The sequence below is a fragment of the Podarcis melisellensis genome, assembly GCF_964234715.1.
Source record: "Podarcis melisellensis genome assembly, chromosome: 1".
In the NCBI taxonomy this organism is placed as follows: domain Eukaryota; kingdom Metazoa; phylum Chordata; class Lepidosauria; order Squamata; family Lacertidae; genus Podarcis; species Podarcis melisellensis.
Window position 1 is genome coordinate 21,029,822 of NC_138528.1, and position 15,162 is coordinate 21,044,983.

At 42.1% G+C, this 15,162-nt stretch overlaps 3 long non-coding RNA genes across 3 annotated transcripts in view; 2 read left to right on the top strand and 1 right to left on the bottom strand.

The window, feature by feature from the left end:
• LOC309372919 overlaps positions 1-15,162 on the top strand; it is a 161,818-nt gene that overhangs the window by 21,398 nt on the left and 125,258 nt on the right. The gene's annotated exons all lie outside the window — the stretch shown is intronic.
• The window catches only part of LOC309372671, a 66,147-nt gene that overhangs the window by 14,519 nt on the left and 36,466 nt on the right, over positions 1-15,162 (top strand). The gene's annotated exons all lie outside the window — the stretch shown is intronic.
• Positions 10,375-15,162, bottom strand: part of LOC309373070 — a 37,998-nt gene continuing 33,210 nt past the window's right edge. The window contains exons 2-3 of the long non-coding RNA XR_014169775.1: positions 14,144-15,061; positions 10,375-10,469 (exon numbers count right to left, since the gene is read on the bottom strand). This is a non-coding gene — a long non-coding RNA (uncharacterized lncRNA). The remainder of the gene's footprint in view (positions 10,470-14,143; positions 15,062-15,162) is intronic.

The following is a 15,162-nucleotide window of genomic DNA, read 5'->3' on the forward strand; positions in this document are numbered from 1 at the left end:
ACTCTTTGCTGTATGGGAAAAATATAAAGACCTGATGGAGCCTAAAGTCCATGGTGGACTTCTCCAGTAGAAGCCATAGCAGTAAAACGGAAAAATACTCAGGGAAGCTGGCCAACATATAAAATACTTTTAAAAAATGAAGATAACCAAATGAAATTTAAAAACTTTGAGGAAATAAGAGAACACATTTCAGACTGGTTCCAATACCATCAGCTATTTGAAAAATTTAAATCTGACAAACAAAAGGGGTTCTCAACAGAAACTTCTCGATTCGAATCTGATCTTGTAAATTCTAAAAGAAAAGCTTTTTCCAAAACTTACCGACTCCTCCTTGACTGGACAGACAAGGAGGAGGAGATAACAGTGGCAATGGTGAGGTGGTCCCAGGATTTTGGCCATTCAACAACCATGGCCCAATGGGAAAATTTATGGAAGATCAATTGGAAATTCACAAATTGTTACACGATTAGAGAGAACTTTCAAAAAATGCAACATCGATGGTATTTAACACCATGGAAACTTTCAAAAATGTATGTAAATGTGTCAAGTAATGGTTGGAGATGCGGAGACTCGGGAACATTCTACCATATGTGGTGGATATGTAGGAAAATACAGGTATTCTGGGAGAGTATCCATGCAAAACTGCAAAAAATGCTAAGGACCTCTTTTAATAAAAAACCAGAGGCCTACCTCCTGGGAATAACAGATTTGGATATTCTGCAAAAGAGGAAGGGTATCTTTTTATACGCAACGGCGGCAGCAAGAGTTTTGATCGCAGCAAAATGGAAGAGTAATGAAATCCCCTCTATACAAGATTGGATCCAAAAGCTGACAGAATATGCCAGATTAGATGGTTTATCAGAAAAAATAAAGAATAAATCAAAGCAGGAATTTGTTTCTAAATGGGAGGTTTTCAAAGAATATCTGAAAAATAATAATAATAATAATAATAATAATAATAATAATAATAATAATAATAATAATAATAATAATATCTTTATTGTCATTGCCCCCTCTCAGGGACAACGAAATTACTTGGCTGCTCCATCCACCCAGATAGGGCACTCCACTCAAAATCAGAACAACTATAAAAACACTAATTAAAACAATATAATATAATACAGCAAGGAAGATTAGATGACTTTCAAAGTCCAGGTTTCCCATTCAGGGCCGAGATCGCTCTGGAGAAGAAGCTGTTCTTGAGACGGCTCGTTCTTGTCACCATCGTCCTGTATCTCTGTCCCGACGGCAGGAGCTCGAAGAGACAGTGACCAGGATGCGATGGATCTTTTACTATGTCCAGTGCCTTCCTATGGCACCTTGTGGCATAGTAGTTTAAATTCTGTTGCAGCATTCGAGGAACTTCAGTAATAGTTGTAAGGTAGATATAAGAAATTAGATTTATAGAGAATAAGTTTAATTAGGAAAAAAATGTGTATTGGCAATAAGTAATATGAATTTGAAATATGGAATAGACGGGAGGTTGGGTCTTTAGTGTTAAGACCAATAGATGTTTTATTGTTTGCTAAGAAAATTATGTGTCTATGGTTATTTTTGTAATTTGTGTGTTATTTGGTATTTGTGTTTTTGTTTGTTTTTCTTGTTGGATAAATAAAATAAAATAAGATTTATTTATTTTTTTAAAAAAGATAAAATCCCGAGGTGAGTTGGGGTCCAGAGTAGGCTTGTGCTCTTCAGCTTCCTCCAAAACAAACTCTCTGAGTGCCAAGAGGTTTTTCAGCACTTTGTGGTGGGGCCCAGGGATGCATTTCATCAAAGAAGGGAAGAGGTTGTAGAGCTAGAAGAAACACCACAAGAGACCCGTTGGCACCAACCTCAGTCAGGGTTTGTCCACACTCAGGCTTCAGTATAATGTTGGCCACTGTTGCCTTGTGTGTATTTCAACTCTGTGGTCCACACAACAGCATTTTCACTGCCAATGCCCCGAAAATCTATGTAGATGTTCCCCACCTGCATTACTGGGTGGTGCTTCATTGAGTGTACTGCATTGTATTATCTTCCCTTCCCCTCAATTAGTGCTTTCCTACCCTCTACCTAATGTTTGTTGAGGTCATGTGCAGTTTTTTTTATTATTTCACCTATGTGTACCTTTAGAAAAATCTGAAAAATCATGCAACATTCCCCCCACCCCCGCTGCCAAAACCGCAACAGCTGGGTAGGAAGCTGTCTTATATTATTATTATTATTTATTATTATCATTTATTGAATTTATACCCACAGGTCTCACAAAATGCATAATCAAAATAAGAACAACAACCCAATTACCCCCCCCCAAAAAAACTCCACATGTTAAAAGGTATATACTGAATGAGACCATTGTTCTCTCAAGGTCAGTACTGCCTATGGAGCTGCTCTGCTGGGTATCATTCAGGAGTCCCATTCTAAATAGGGGTGCTACTAGGAATTGACTCTGGGACCCTATATAAATAAGCCAAATGGTGTAAAGCTGCTCCTCCCATCTGCTCCTCCTGTTGAAACCAGGCTGTGTACAGCAAGGCAGCAAGGCAGAATGGATATGGATTGTGGCTAACGTCATGTATTCACACCTTCTCAAACCAGTAGTGGAAGCACACTGGATGCAGAGGCAATGGCAGTGTATATACATCCCAAGTGATTAGTTCCAGTTATAAACTTGAGCCTGTGGGTTTTACTGGTTAAGCTTTACTTCCTGCTCCACTGGGCTGCTGTTAAGTCAAACATTGGTTACTAGACCCAGGCATTGGCATTGTATGCACCGGCCTTGACTAGATCTCCAAATTAAAAAAATAAGAATGTATGAAGAGACTATTGAATCAGGCCAATGGCCCATCCTGCTGTCACAGTGGCTAACCAGTTACCCATGGCAAGCCTGCAACTAGGACATTAACAGAAATATTAAGAGGCAGAGGCGGTATGGGCCATGTGAAGCCTGAAAGCAAGACATTTAAACTGCAGGAAAATGGCCACATCCAGAGGCAGTATTTACATAAAATAAATATTCCACATGCTAGTAAACTTTAGACTTTGTGGAAAAGAATGCATTTAACCAGATGGCACCTACCTGTCCCCCAGGTCCCTAGAGGTCAATGTCCCTAGAGGCTCCATGGCACCAGCTAACAGTGACTCAAATGACTCTAGACGAATTAATTTGCTTTCCAATTTTAAATACTCTGAGGAGGTCACATAGACATGGCCTTCACCAATAGAAATTCTAGGTTTCTCTGAGTAAATGAGATTAGCCATTAAGTAGATCAGGTTGTATAATGAAGAAATGAACTTCTCTGAACTTCTTTTTCTTCATCAATTAATGATAACGGCATTACTGTACACAAGGTCTGTGATGTAAGACAACCAGGGGTTCAGTTTTTTTCTGCCAAACATTGTAATGTGCCAAGAAAGAAGCAAACCAAGAATTCAGATCAATATAAATTTTAATAGTGGGGGTGGTCCCTACTCACAATTCAATAGTCAATAGAAACCAAAACCAATCCATTCAAAAGTATGTCTTCTAATAAAGATTACAAACTCAAATAGAGATTACAAACTCTAACAGAGATTACAAACTCAAAGAGATATGTATAAAACAATAATTCGTTACAAAGATTTTCTCCTTTTCACTCGACAATAATATTGAGCCTCATAATTTATCAGCTTGCAGATGGAGACTCAGTTTCAATCGTTAAGCAGAAGTCAGTTATGGATTGGAGACCAGGACAGGGCCCTCTTTCGATGTATTCACCTTCATCAGCTGTTAGTATCAAATATTACATGAAAATACATTTAAATTCTTACAGGACCCTGTTTTGATGTATTCACCTTCATTAGCTAGTATATTTAATAACAAGAACTCCAACTTATTAAACATTGTAATGTAGCCTTGTGGCAAAGGGTTCTGCTTTTAAGGTTCCTGCAGGAGAGCTTCTTCTACACTCTGAGTGCTTGGTTGGAAGTTTCTTGCACCTTAGATGCCCACAAATGTGACAAATTGTGTCAGAAGGGTAGAGAAAACTTGTGTTAATTTTAATTTTAAAAATCAAAGGTATGTATGCCAGCTGCAGTGATCATGGAGCCCAAGAAAGTAAAATCTCTCACTGCCTGACAGCAGCCACGAAATTAAAAGATGCCTGCTTCTTGGGAGAAAAGCAATGACAAACCTAGACAGCATCTTAAAAAGCAGAGACATCACCTTGCCAACAAAGGTCCGTATAGTTAAAGCTATGGTTTTCCCAGTAGTGATGTATGGAAGTGAGAGCTGGACCATAAAGAAGGCTGATCGCCGAAGAATTGATGCTTTTGAATTATGGTGGTGGAGGAGACTCTTGAGAGTCCAATGGACTGCAAAAAGATCAAACTGATCCATTCTTAAGGAAATCAGCCCTGAGTTCTCACTGGAAGGATAGATCGTGAAGCTGAGGCTCCAATACATTGGCCACCTCATGAGAAGAGAAGACTCCCTGGAAAAGACCCTGACGTTGGGAAAGATGGAGGGCACAAGGAGAAGGGGAAAGCAGAGGACAAGATGGTGGGATAGTGTTCTCGAAGCTACCAGCATGAGTTTGACTAAACTGTGGGAGGCAGTGGAAGACAGAAGTGCCTGGCATGCTTTGGTCCTCCTTTCCAGTCTCTTAGTTGTATGTTATATCCAAAATGTTTAGCCCAATGAATCATAACTGACTTAACCTCCTCATCTTTCAAATGCCATTCCAGCAGCAATTTATACATTTTGGACAAAATTTTAAAATCATTATTTAACATTTCTTGTTCAAATTTCGATTCCTTTTCGTCAAATCCTCTTTCTTTAAAATCTTGCCTAAACCTTTCATTGACCTGGTAATAATGTAACCAATCATAAACATAATCTTTAATTTCTCCATATGGTTTCATTTTCCATTTACCATCTTCCTTACTTATTAGTTTTCCATATGTTATCCATTTCCCACTCATAATGACCTTTTTCACATTGGGGATGGTACGCCTACCTAATATATGGAAAAGTGAAAATTCATAAAAAAATTACCAAACATATAATAAGAAAGTCACTCTTTGCTGTATGGGAAAAATATAAAGACCTGATGGAGCCTAAAGTCCATGGTGGACTTCTCCAGTAGAAGCCATAGCAGTAAAACGGAAAAATACTCAGGAAAGCTGGCCAACATATAAAATACTTTTAAAAAATGAAGATAACCAAATGAAATTTAAAAACTTTGAGGAAATAAGAGAACACATTTCAGACTGGTTCCAATACCATCAGCTATTTGAAAAATTTAAATCTGACAAACAAAAGGGGTTCTCAACAGAAACTTCTAAGTGGAAGACAGGGGTGCCTGGCGTGCTCTGGTCCATGGGGTCACGAAGAGTCAGACACGACTAAGAGACTAAACAACAACATCAACAAACAATGTATGCCAGACAGGTAAACAAACAAAAAAAGACAACAGATTTCATGGCTTGGAGCAACACAAATTCAAAATAAATTACTGCAATTTTGGACAAGTCTGGACTATTGGAACATACATATTTGAAATAAACTTGAAGGCAGGTCCATAATAGAGCTCAGCCTCAGCAAAATACATCCCTGTTAGCAGACCTTGAAGCTTGGGTGAATTAGACTGAGAAGTGTATGTACAGTTTCTGGATTTCTACAGCTTTATTCATGCAGGAACAGAATTATCTTGGCAAGAACTATTTACAGGATGAGTAGAGATAAAAAGAGAGAACAATAGCAGGCATCTTACTAGGAGAGAACAACAAAAGGTTCAGCTTTTACAGGTGGAGTTAACTTAGAAAAAGACTACGAACAAATGCTGGCTTGCTTGCTACACAAACAGTGCTCTTGTGTGGTTTAAAGTAATACGTGCATTAGGTAGAGGTTCAGGAGAAGGAAGTTTATGTGTTTCCCCCCAACAATCCCATCTAGCACTACCCACTAATGTGGACAGGACACACCAAGATAGATTTTGGAGACATAAACCTGGAAGTGCTTTTGTATTGATAAGACACACTAATGTGCTCATCAAAACAGTGACTCACATGTGCCCTAGTGTGGACAAAACCATGGTCACTAGTGTACATGGTGACACAGAACATTAACTTCTTGTTTTCATTTAGTCCAATTTTTCCATCCACATCTGGAAATCATATTTAGTACAAGAGGGGAGCATGCAAATGATGGAAGCCTGCCAAGTTATTTATTTAAAGTATTGAGCGGTCCCCTTTTAAGGGGTAGCTCCTAAAACAGGAGTGATCATACCCTCAAGCATTTCAAAAAAACAATGTCAAAAAGAAGAGAGTAAATATCCCATTGTGTATATTAGCTGGCCTTTTTACACTGATTCACAGCTTAAACATACTCCTGGAACACGTTATAGACATCCATAAAATTATTGTAATTAGCGGGGATAATATCTCCCTTATACCAATGTTAAATTCTCTTTCAAACTGACTTGTCAGTTCAGTTTGCATAAACTTATTTGAACTTGTGGTTCAGTTCATAAACCAAAGTGCACCAGGTGTTCTTACCAACAACTGTTGCTGCTCTCTGTGTTTTGAGTCAAACAGATATAACCTTTGGTCTATCTTCTTAATACCTGCTCCCACCAAACCTAGCAAAAATTTTCCAGCTTTTGGGGGAAACTATACTTAAACTTCTTTTTAAACTCATTATAAATCAATTCCCAAAATTCTTTTATTTTATTTCGTGACCACCACATGTGATAGAAGTCGCCGTCTTTTTCCTTGCACTTCCAACAGGTCTTACTACTTGTCCTATATATTTTTGCCAATTTGGTGGGAGTGAGGTACCAACGGTAAACCATCTTCATAACATTCTCTTTTAAGGCAGAGCAAGCGGTAAATTTTAAACTCTCATTCCAGAGTTTAGCCCATGCGTCATGGTCTAAATCAAGAGCCCAATTTATCATGGCCTCTTTTATGAATTCGTCTTTTGTATTCCATTCTAGTAAGAGATTGTACATTTTTGAAAGTAACTTGGACTTACTTTCTATAATATCTATTTGGAATTTTGATTTTTTATCTTCGAATCCCAATTTGTTATCATCTTTAAAAACATCATTAACTTGATGGTATTGCAACCATCCTGTCAATTTTCCGGCAATGCAGTTATAGGGCTTCAATTTCCAACCATTCTCTGATTTCATTAGAATCTCCTCATAAGTGGAGCCTCTCCCTTCTGTTTTCAATTTTTTGACAGTTAACATATCAATTGGTGACACCCACCACGGTGTTTTCCTTTCCAACAAATTCTTTTTTCTGTCCCAGACTTCAAATAAAGCACCCCTTAGCACATGGTTTGTAAACCCTTTATGCACTTTGCCTTACCATACCAGAGGTAGGAGTGCCATCCAAATCTATGGTTGTATCCCTCCAGATCTAACAAGTCTGGGTTCTCCTGGGTTATCCAATCCTTTGTCCAACACAAACACGCCGCTTCGTAATAGAGTTTTAGGTTGGTACAGAGAATCCCCCTCTTTCCTTCTTATCCGTCAATATTTTGAATTTAATTCTTGGTCTTCTCCCTTGCCATATAAAGCCCGAGAGAGTTTTTTTCCGCTCTTTGAATTGTCTTAGACCTTTAATTATTGGGATTGTTGTCAGGATAGTTGTCATTAAATAGATTTATGGTTTTTGCCATCATCCAAATTCCCAAATATTTTACTTTTTTGACCACCTTAATTTCACTTTCTTGTTCCAATCTTTCTACCTCCCTCACTCTTTTCTAAGTTTTTGCCTAAGATTTTCGTCTTTCTCTTATTTAATTTAAACCAATTCAAAGAAATTCCTGGGGAGTTTACCCTCATTTATGTTTTTTCTCTTTGACATTCTATCCATTTCTGGCATTACCACTCCATTACAATCTCCCATCAGAATTATCTTCTGGTTCATAAATGCCACCAATCTTTTCTCTAATCTTCCCAAAAAATCCGCCTTAATATAATTAGGGGCATATATTCCCACAAGGATTATCTTCTCACCCTGCAATGAAATTTGTACCACAATGACTCTCCCCTCATCATCTTTGGTAATCAATTTTGGGTCTAATCTCTCCTTTATATATAGCACCACCCCTCTTTTTTTGTTAACATTGGAGGTTACAAACTCTTTTCCCAGTCTTTTATTGATCAGTACATGTCTATGTTTTTTAGCAACGTGAGTTTCCTGTAAACAGATTAAATTAACATTCTTTTTCTTCAAAACATGTTCAACTTTATTTCGTTTAGATTTTTCATTAAGCCCATGAATATTCCAAGTTATCAATTTCAACGTCATTTCTTTAAACATTTGTTACAGAGAGGGGAAATTAAATTCGGGTGGTTTTGCTAATGTCTTCTTCGTCCTCTTCTTCCTCTTCTTCTTTGTTTTGATCTTTCTTTTTCTTCTTTTTGTTTTCCTCTTCCCCATAGAGGTCTGCTCCGATGGTTCTGGGTCCAGTAAGGCTTCCTTCTATCTTACCTAATTCTTTCTCATATCTTCTGGAGAATTTCTTTACCTCTTGCAGATCTGTTAATCTAAATCTTTTATCCTTGTAATAAAAAGAGATTCCTTCAGGAAACTCCCACCTATGTTGGATTCTGTTTTTCATCAGTAACGTCACTAGTTGTTTGTACCTGTCTCTTTTTCGTATGAATCTAATAGGAATCTCTTTAAATATGATAATTGGTCTTCCATCAATTAATAACCTGTTATTATAACTCATTCTCAGAATTGCATTTCGCATCTCTAGTGAATTAAAGATCATCAAACAATCTCCAGGTAGTTTTTTAGTTTTAGCTTTTACAAATCTCACCTTAATTCTAAACACATTCTCAATTGTGTACTCAATTTCTTCTTCCTTCATATCCATCCATCTTGCCAGTTCTTTAATCATTTTTGTTTTAATATCTTCATTTGACTCTTCTGCTACCCCTCTGAATTTTAGGTTTTTCTGTTTCTGCCTCATCTCCATCAGAGCCATATTGTCCCAGATCTGCTCTTGTATTTTGCTGACCTCAACCAAGTCCTCTTTTATTCTATCTGACTCTTTTCTATTTTCCTTAACTTCCTTCTGAGTTCATTTTGCTAGCTCTTATATTGTTTATATCTAACTGTTAAGTCTTTGATTTTACTTGACACTTCCCCCACCACTCCCTCTATTGTTGTATCCAGGGTTTCTTGCACTTCCACCAGTTTTTCTCCATGTATTGTTCATTTTGTTTGAATTCTTCCTTTATTTTCAACCAAAGAATATCTAAATCTTTAATTTCATCCTGTTTTGACTGTCTTCGGTCACCTGGAGTTCCTCCAATTCCCCCCCCCCATTTTTTCCTGACATTTTTATACAAATAAATCAATATTAACTTCTTTCACCACTGGGGGGGTAGTTACACCAGAGAGCTGGAAATCATGTTTATCAGAAATTGTGATTTAGGTAATGGCCTCTAGGGGTCTTGTCAGCATCGCCCTTGAGCCAGTGTGCCAACTGGACTCATGCACTACAGCCCCGACTGGGCTAGGCGAGCTGGGTAGCACTGCCGGAGACCTCCTTTCCCACAGGAACTGGTCACAGTGCTGTGGACTCACAGCTTGGAGCTGAGAGCACCGGATTCACTGTCTCAATAATGCAGTCGTTGCGCAGCAGCGTTTTGCAGAGTCTTGCAGAGTATAAACCACTCGGAGAGCAGCTCTGTAAAATATCCTCCTTTATTCTATAACTACAGCTATAATACAAACTATATACAGAGCTAAATACTTTGAGCATACATCAATGCTACTCTGAGTGCCTGCAGCTGCTCTTAGCAGCAATCTTATCTCTAAATACTATCTCTTGCACTCACTCTCCGACACACTGACTCTCTCTCTCACACACAGAGAGACTCACTCACTTGACTAATTAAGTAGAGAGCAGTACATTGCTCCTCCTCTCTGTAGAGTCAGCAGAGACCTCAGGAGATGGTCAGGAGATTCTTGGGTATGGGAGGGGTGAAATCTCCTCAGGTCTTTCTTTCCCTTTTCCTCACATTGACTTAAAGTTCTTATCTTAACCAAACACTTCGAAATTCACCCCTTTGCACCTATATTAACTGTATGACAACTATATATCAAATATTATTCTGAAGAGAGGGGGAGAGAGATAGGGAATAGTACACATCAAAGATATATAAACATTGTCTCAAATTGTATCACAGTTTAAATGTCACCTTCCCAACTCAGTCCAAAATGTTTATTTCATCATAAAAAGCCCATCTAACAATAGCTCAAATACTGTTTAGTTTGAGGGTCCTCTTCTGTCCTCTTCTTTTCTTCCACCTCTTATAAACTCAGTCCAACTTAAAAGTCCAAGCAAGTCCATATAAGTCCATAAATCCAAATATAACTGTAATCAGCTCAGGAGTCGGAACATAAACTTCTAGCCACTTGGTGGCTTAATCCTCAAAAAATATACATATAAATATAGGATATCCCCCCCAGTTAGTCTTCTTGTGAGGAGAATCAGAACTCACAGGGTTAAACAGTTCTGAGTGACGTCTCACATTCTGAGGCTTGGCTACGTTCACAGAGGGGAGTGTTTCTCTGTGTGTCTTTTTCCTTTCGCTTTTGCGGAGAAGCGGAGAGAATGCCAGCCAATTCGCCGGGCTGAATTTACGGTTATTCTACTGATTAAAGGCTATTGGAGATAAGAGAAAAGCCTGCTTCGCAGTCTGAGTTATTCCCACACAAGCAACAGTTTCCCCCCGCTGTGTAAACTCTGCTAAGACGGCCAAAGAGGCTGGAGGAGGTTTTTACCGGCACGGACAGCAGTGGCGCAGCTAAGAAGAGTGCCGGACGCCATCTTGGCCCCCATAGGTTAAGGAGGTCAGCCAAGCTTTGAAGCTGTTGCTGTGATGTGTCTGTGTGTGGGAGAAGCCAGCTGAGGAGAAGCTGGAGCCAGTTGGAGCTGTGCCTAACGTTTGAGGCAGAGAGGAGCTCGCTGGGGAGGAGCTGGTCTGCAGAACCGGGTGCCGGAGCAGCTGCTGTTACGTGAGTACACTGAGCCCCGGGGGAGAAGATGGCAGACGGCCAGGATTCAAACCCTGTCCCTTTTACAAAAATTAGATGGAAAGAATTGGGAGGAGTGGAGCAGGAAGCTGAAAGCATGGCTGGTAGCCAAGGGTCTGTGGGAGGCGGTCCAAGGGCCTCCACAGCAAGCTGCAGCCAGTGCTTCGGCAGCAGATATTGCAGCTGCCCATGCTTCGCAGAGAAGAAATCACAAAGCCCTGGGAGCTATCGTGCTCAGTTTGGAGGGCTTGCAGCTACCTTTGGTAGAGGGGCTGGAGACTGCTCATGAGGCCTACCAGGCACCAGAGAGAGTGCATCACAGGACCACAGCTGGGGCAAAGATCCACACTACCAGACGCTTGTTTGAGATGAGGCTGCGTCCTGGGGATAGCATCAGACAGCATGTGACTGAGATGCTTTCTGTTTTCAACCAGCTGAGGCTGTTGCAAGTCAACTTTTCTGAGGAACTGAAAGTTTATATTTTGCTCAGCTCTTTGGACAAAAGTCATGACAATTTGTGTCTAACTTTGGAATCGATGAATCCCGCGGATCTTACGCTGGCGTATGTGACAGGTCACTTGAGTGACGAACAGGAACGCCGTCTAAGAGAGGGCCGAGCTGGCACAGGGAGCCCATCCGGTTGCAGAGGGGGGGCCAGGCCAGCGGAAGGCACAGTTCAGGTTTTTCCACTCGTCGCTGCTTTATCTGCAATTCTGCTGACCATCTGCGTCGTTCCTGCCCCCGGAGAGCCAGAGAGGCTGGGCAGGATGTCTCCAAGGTCGCTTCCCATGGCAGTCAGCCAGGTTTCCATGGCAGCCAGTCCAGGAAAGGAGGCCAGCATGGGAATGCGCAGGGAGGACGTGACACAGGATGTGTGGAGGACAATCCTTATCACCTAGCTGCTGCTATGGCAACAATAAAGGACAACTCCAGTGAGGAGAGAGTGCTGCGCTGGGTCATAGACTCTGGAGTGAGTCATCACCTGATGCCAGCGCCACCTAGTGGAGAGATATGGAACTGCAGGGCTGTTTCAACTGGGAAAATAGTTATTTTTGCTGATGGGTCACAAAGACATTTGACCACTGTTGGAAATGTGTTTGTTTCTTTCTTGCAGGCGGAGCTGGAGGTCTGCGTTGTGCCTGAGATGAAACATTGTCTTTTATCTGTATCTTGTCTCTTACAGGAGGGGTACAAGGTTTGCTTTGAAAATAATGTCTGTTCTATTTCCAGGGGTGGGAGGCAACTCGTCAGTGTTGCATGTCAGAACAATCTCTTTATTCTGGAGACACCTCTGGAGGGTGAGAGGGACGCCGAGGGAGCACAGGCGAAGTGTGCAAACGTTCCCACTCATGATTCATGTGCTCATTTGTGGCACAAAAGAATGTCACATGGCTCTTGGGAAGATGTCCAGAAGTTGCCCCGGTACACTGTAGGGTGCAGGATAAAAGCATGTGACGGATCCCTAGATTGTAGGGCATGCAGAAGGGCAAAGGTAAAAGGGTGCAGTTATCCCAGGTTGGAGAGGGTAACCATAAAGCCTTTTGAGCTTGTGCACTCTGACCTTTTTGGGCCCATGCCAGAGAGTCTGGGCGGGGCCAGATTTGCGCTGACGCTGACAGATGATTTTACCCAGACCGGCTGGGTCTTCTCGCTGAGACGGAAAAGCGAGGCAGCACAACTGATCAAAGATTGGGTTGCGGCAGTGGAACTACAGTTTTCCACCAAGGTGCAGGGGTTTCAGAGTGACCGAGGCGCAGAGGTCACTGGGTCTGCTCTGCAGAGTTTCTTCCGCCAGAAGGGAATACGTCACTGGTTGACGGGTGCTAATTCTCCTCAGGAGGTTGGTGTGGTGGAGTGCAAGAGCAAGGCACTAGCTCAAGCAGCTAACGCTTTACTGTTTGACTCTGATTTGCCTCAAAGTTTTTTGGGGGAGGCGATAAAGACGGCCAATTTCACGATGAACAGGTCCTACAATTCAGTGGTAGGTGACACCCCGTATTTCTTACTCCATGGAAAGAAGCCAAAGCTGCATTTCTTCTGTGTCTTTGGTTCACAAGCCTGGGTGCCTGTACCAAAGGCTCAACGAAAGGAGGGTGACCCGAGGTCCCGGAAAATGATCTTTTGTGGGTATGAGCCTGGGACAAAGGGGTGGAAGTTTGCATATCCAGATAGTGATCAGTCCAGGCTTCTAGTTAGCAAAAATGCTGAGTTCTGTGAGCAGAATGGTTGGTCAAGGGTCCATGAGAATCCTGACGTTCTCTCAGAATGTCTGTCTGATTCTGAGGAGGAGGGAGAGGAAGAAGCTGAACCTGTTGATGAGGACCAGGTCTCTGACCAAGGTCAAGAACAGGATTGGGCATCTCCACAGGTTGTTAAAAGAGAGCCCAAGAGTGAGCCTTCGTCTCCCGTTAGCAAAGTTCAGAAGGCCTGAAGACGCAGTAGGTCAGAGGGGGAGTCTTCTGGTACCAGTGAAACACTTGCTGGACCCAGTGGGTTAGAAGGAGCACCTGAGACAGTGCTCAGACGGTCCGCACGCACCACGAAGGGGGTACCACCTGAGAGGTTTCAGGTTACCAGCGCGTGGGTTGGTTTCGCACAGTGCGAACCTGAGAGTTTTGAGGAGGTTCAACAGTTGCCTGAGACAGAAGCCAGGAAGGGGCAAGAGGCAATGGGAAAGGAGTTGAACTCAAAGAGATCTGTAGATGTGTCCTCACAGTTTCCCTCAGGATGCGAGACGAGAGGGGGTGTGAGGAGAATCAGAACTGACAGGGTTAAACAGTTCTGAGTGACGTCTCACATTCTGAGGCGTGGCTATGTTCACAGAGGGGAGTGTTTCTCTGTGTGTCTTTTTCCTTTCGCTTTTGCAGAGAAGCGGAGAGAATGCCAGCCAATTCGCCGGGCTGAATTTACGATGTTATTCTACTGATTAAAGGCTATTGGAGATAAGAGAAAAGCCTGCTTCACAGTCTGAGTTATTCCCACACAAGCAACAGTTTTTCCCCGCTGTGTAAACTCTGCTAAGACGGCCAAAGAGGCTGGAGGAGGTTTTTACCGGCACGGACAGCAGTTGCGCAGCTAAGAAGAGTGCTGGACGCCATCTTGGCCCCCATACTTCTTTCCTCCTTTCGTACTCCAGGGGGGATGAGGATAGTCGCAGTTTAATTTCAAGCCTCTGCTATATCCATTAAATCCAGGGGGAATAAGGAAAATAAGGAACAAAGATACTTCTAACTGCTCCACTTTCCCTTGTCAGTCCCTTACGCTGTTGCAGACCTCCCCCCTTAGCTTTATACAGGGGTCTATACAAAGTAACTAAGTCTCTGGATTGAGGTTTGATCACGTTACTGTTTCTCTGACCAAGTCATCAAGTCTTCTCAGAGAAGGAGATACCAAGTTCTTTTTAAGCTCTGTCCCTCTTCCAATGTTATAAAATGATACTTGCCTCAGCGCGTTACTTCTGAGATCTTTCAGCTTACACTTACTCAGCAGGAAACTTTCACTTCCGTCTTGTTCTCATGTCTTTGTTTTCTGCGCCATCTTTGACACTGCAGCCGGGACGGCCTCCCTTTTACATCCCTCAGCTGACCAAAGTCCTTGAATTCCTTACGGTAGTCAGTTTTTAAACATGCCGTATTTCTAGGAATTCAGTTTCCTCGTGGAAGTTTAGCACTTTCCATCAGAAGCTTGAGACTGCACAGCACGGGGTCCAAGGTGCTTCCCCTTTCGCGCCCGCAGCTCTATCCTGTCCCCGGATTTTTATTTAAAACCCGAGAAACAGGAGAGCACCCCTGGGCACCACTGGGTGCTGCGTCCCCCGAGGTATCCCCCTTGAGGTTTTGAGGCCCGTAGAGTCTTTACGGACCCCTAAAAACCCCCCGCGCTGCTCGGCATTACCAGAGCAGTCGTTCCGCGCTTCTCTTTGATGTCCGTGCTAGACTGGAAGTCCCTGTGTTTTGAGTCAATCTCCTGTCAGTGCAGATCACAGAGGTTCAGTCCATTCTAGCCACAGCTGAAACACTTTATGGCTGCTCTGCAGAGAGAGGCCAACTCAGTTCACCAGAGTTCAGATTGCATAAACCTCGGATTACAGATGCTTCAGGTTACAGACTCCACTAACCTAGAAGTAGTACC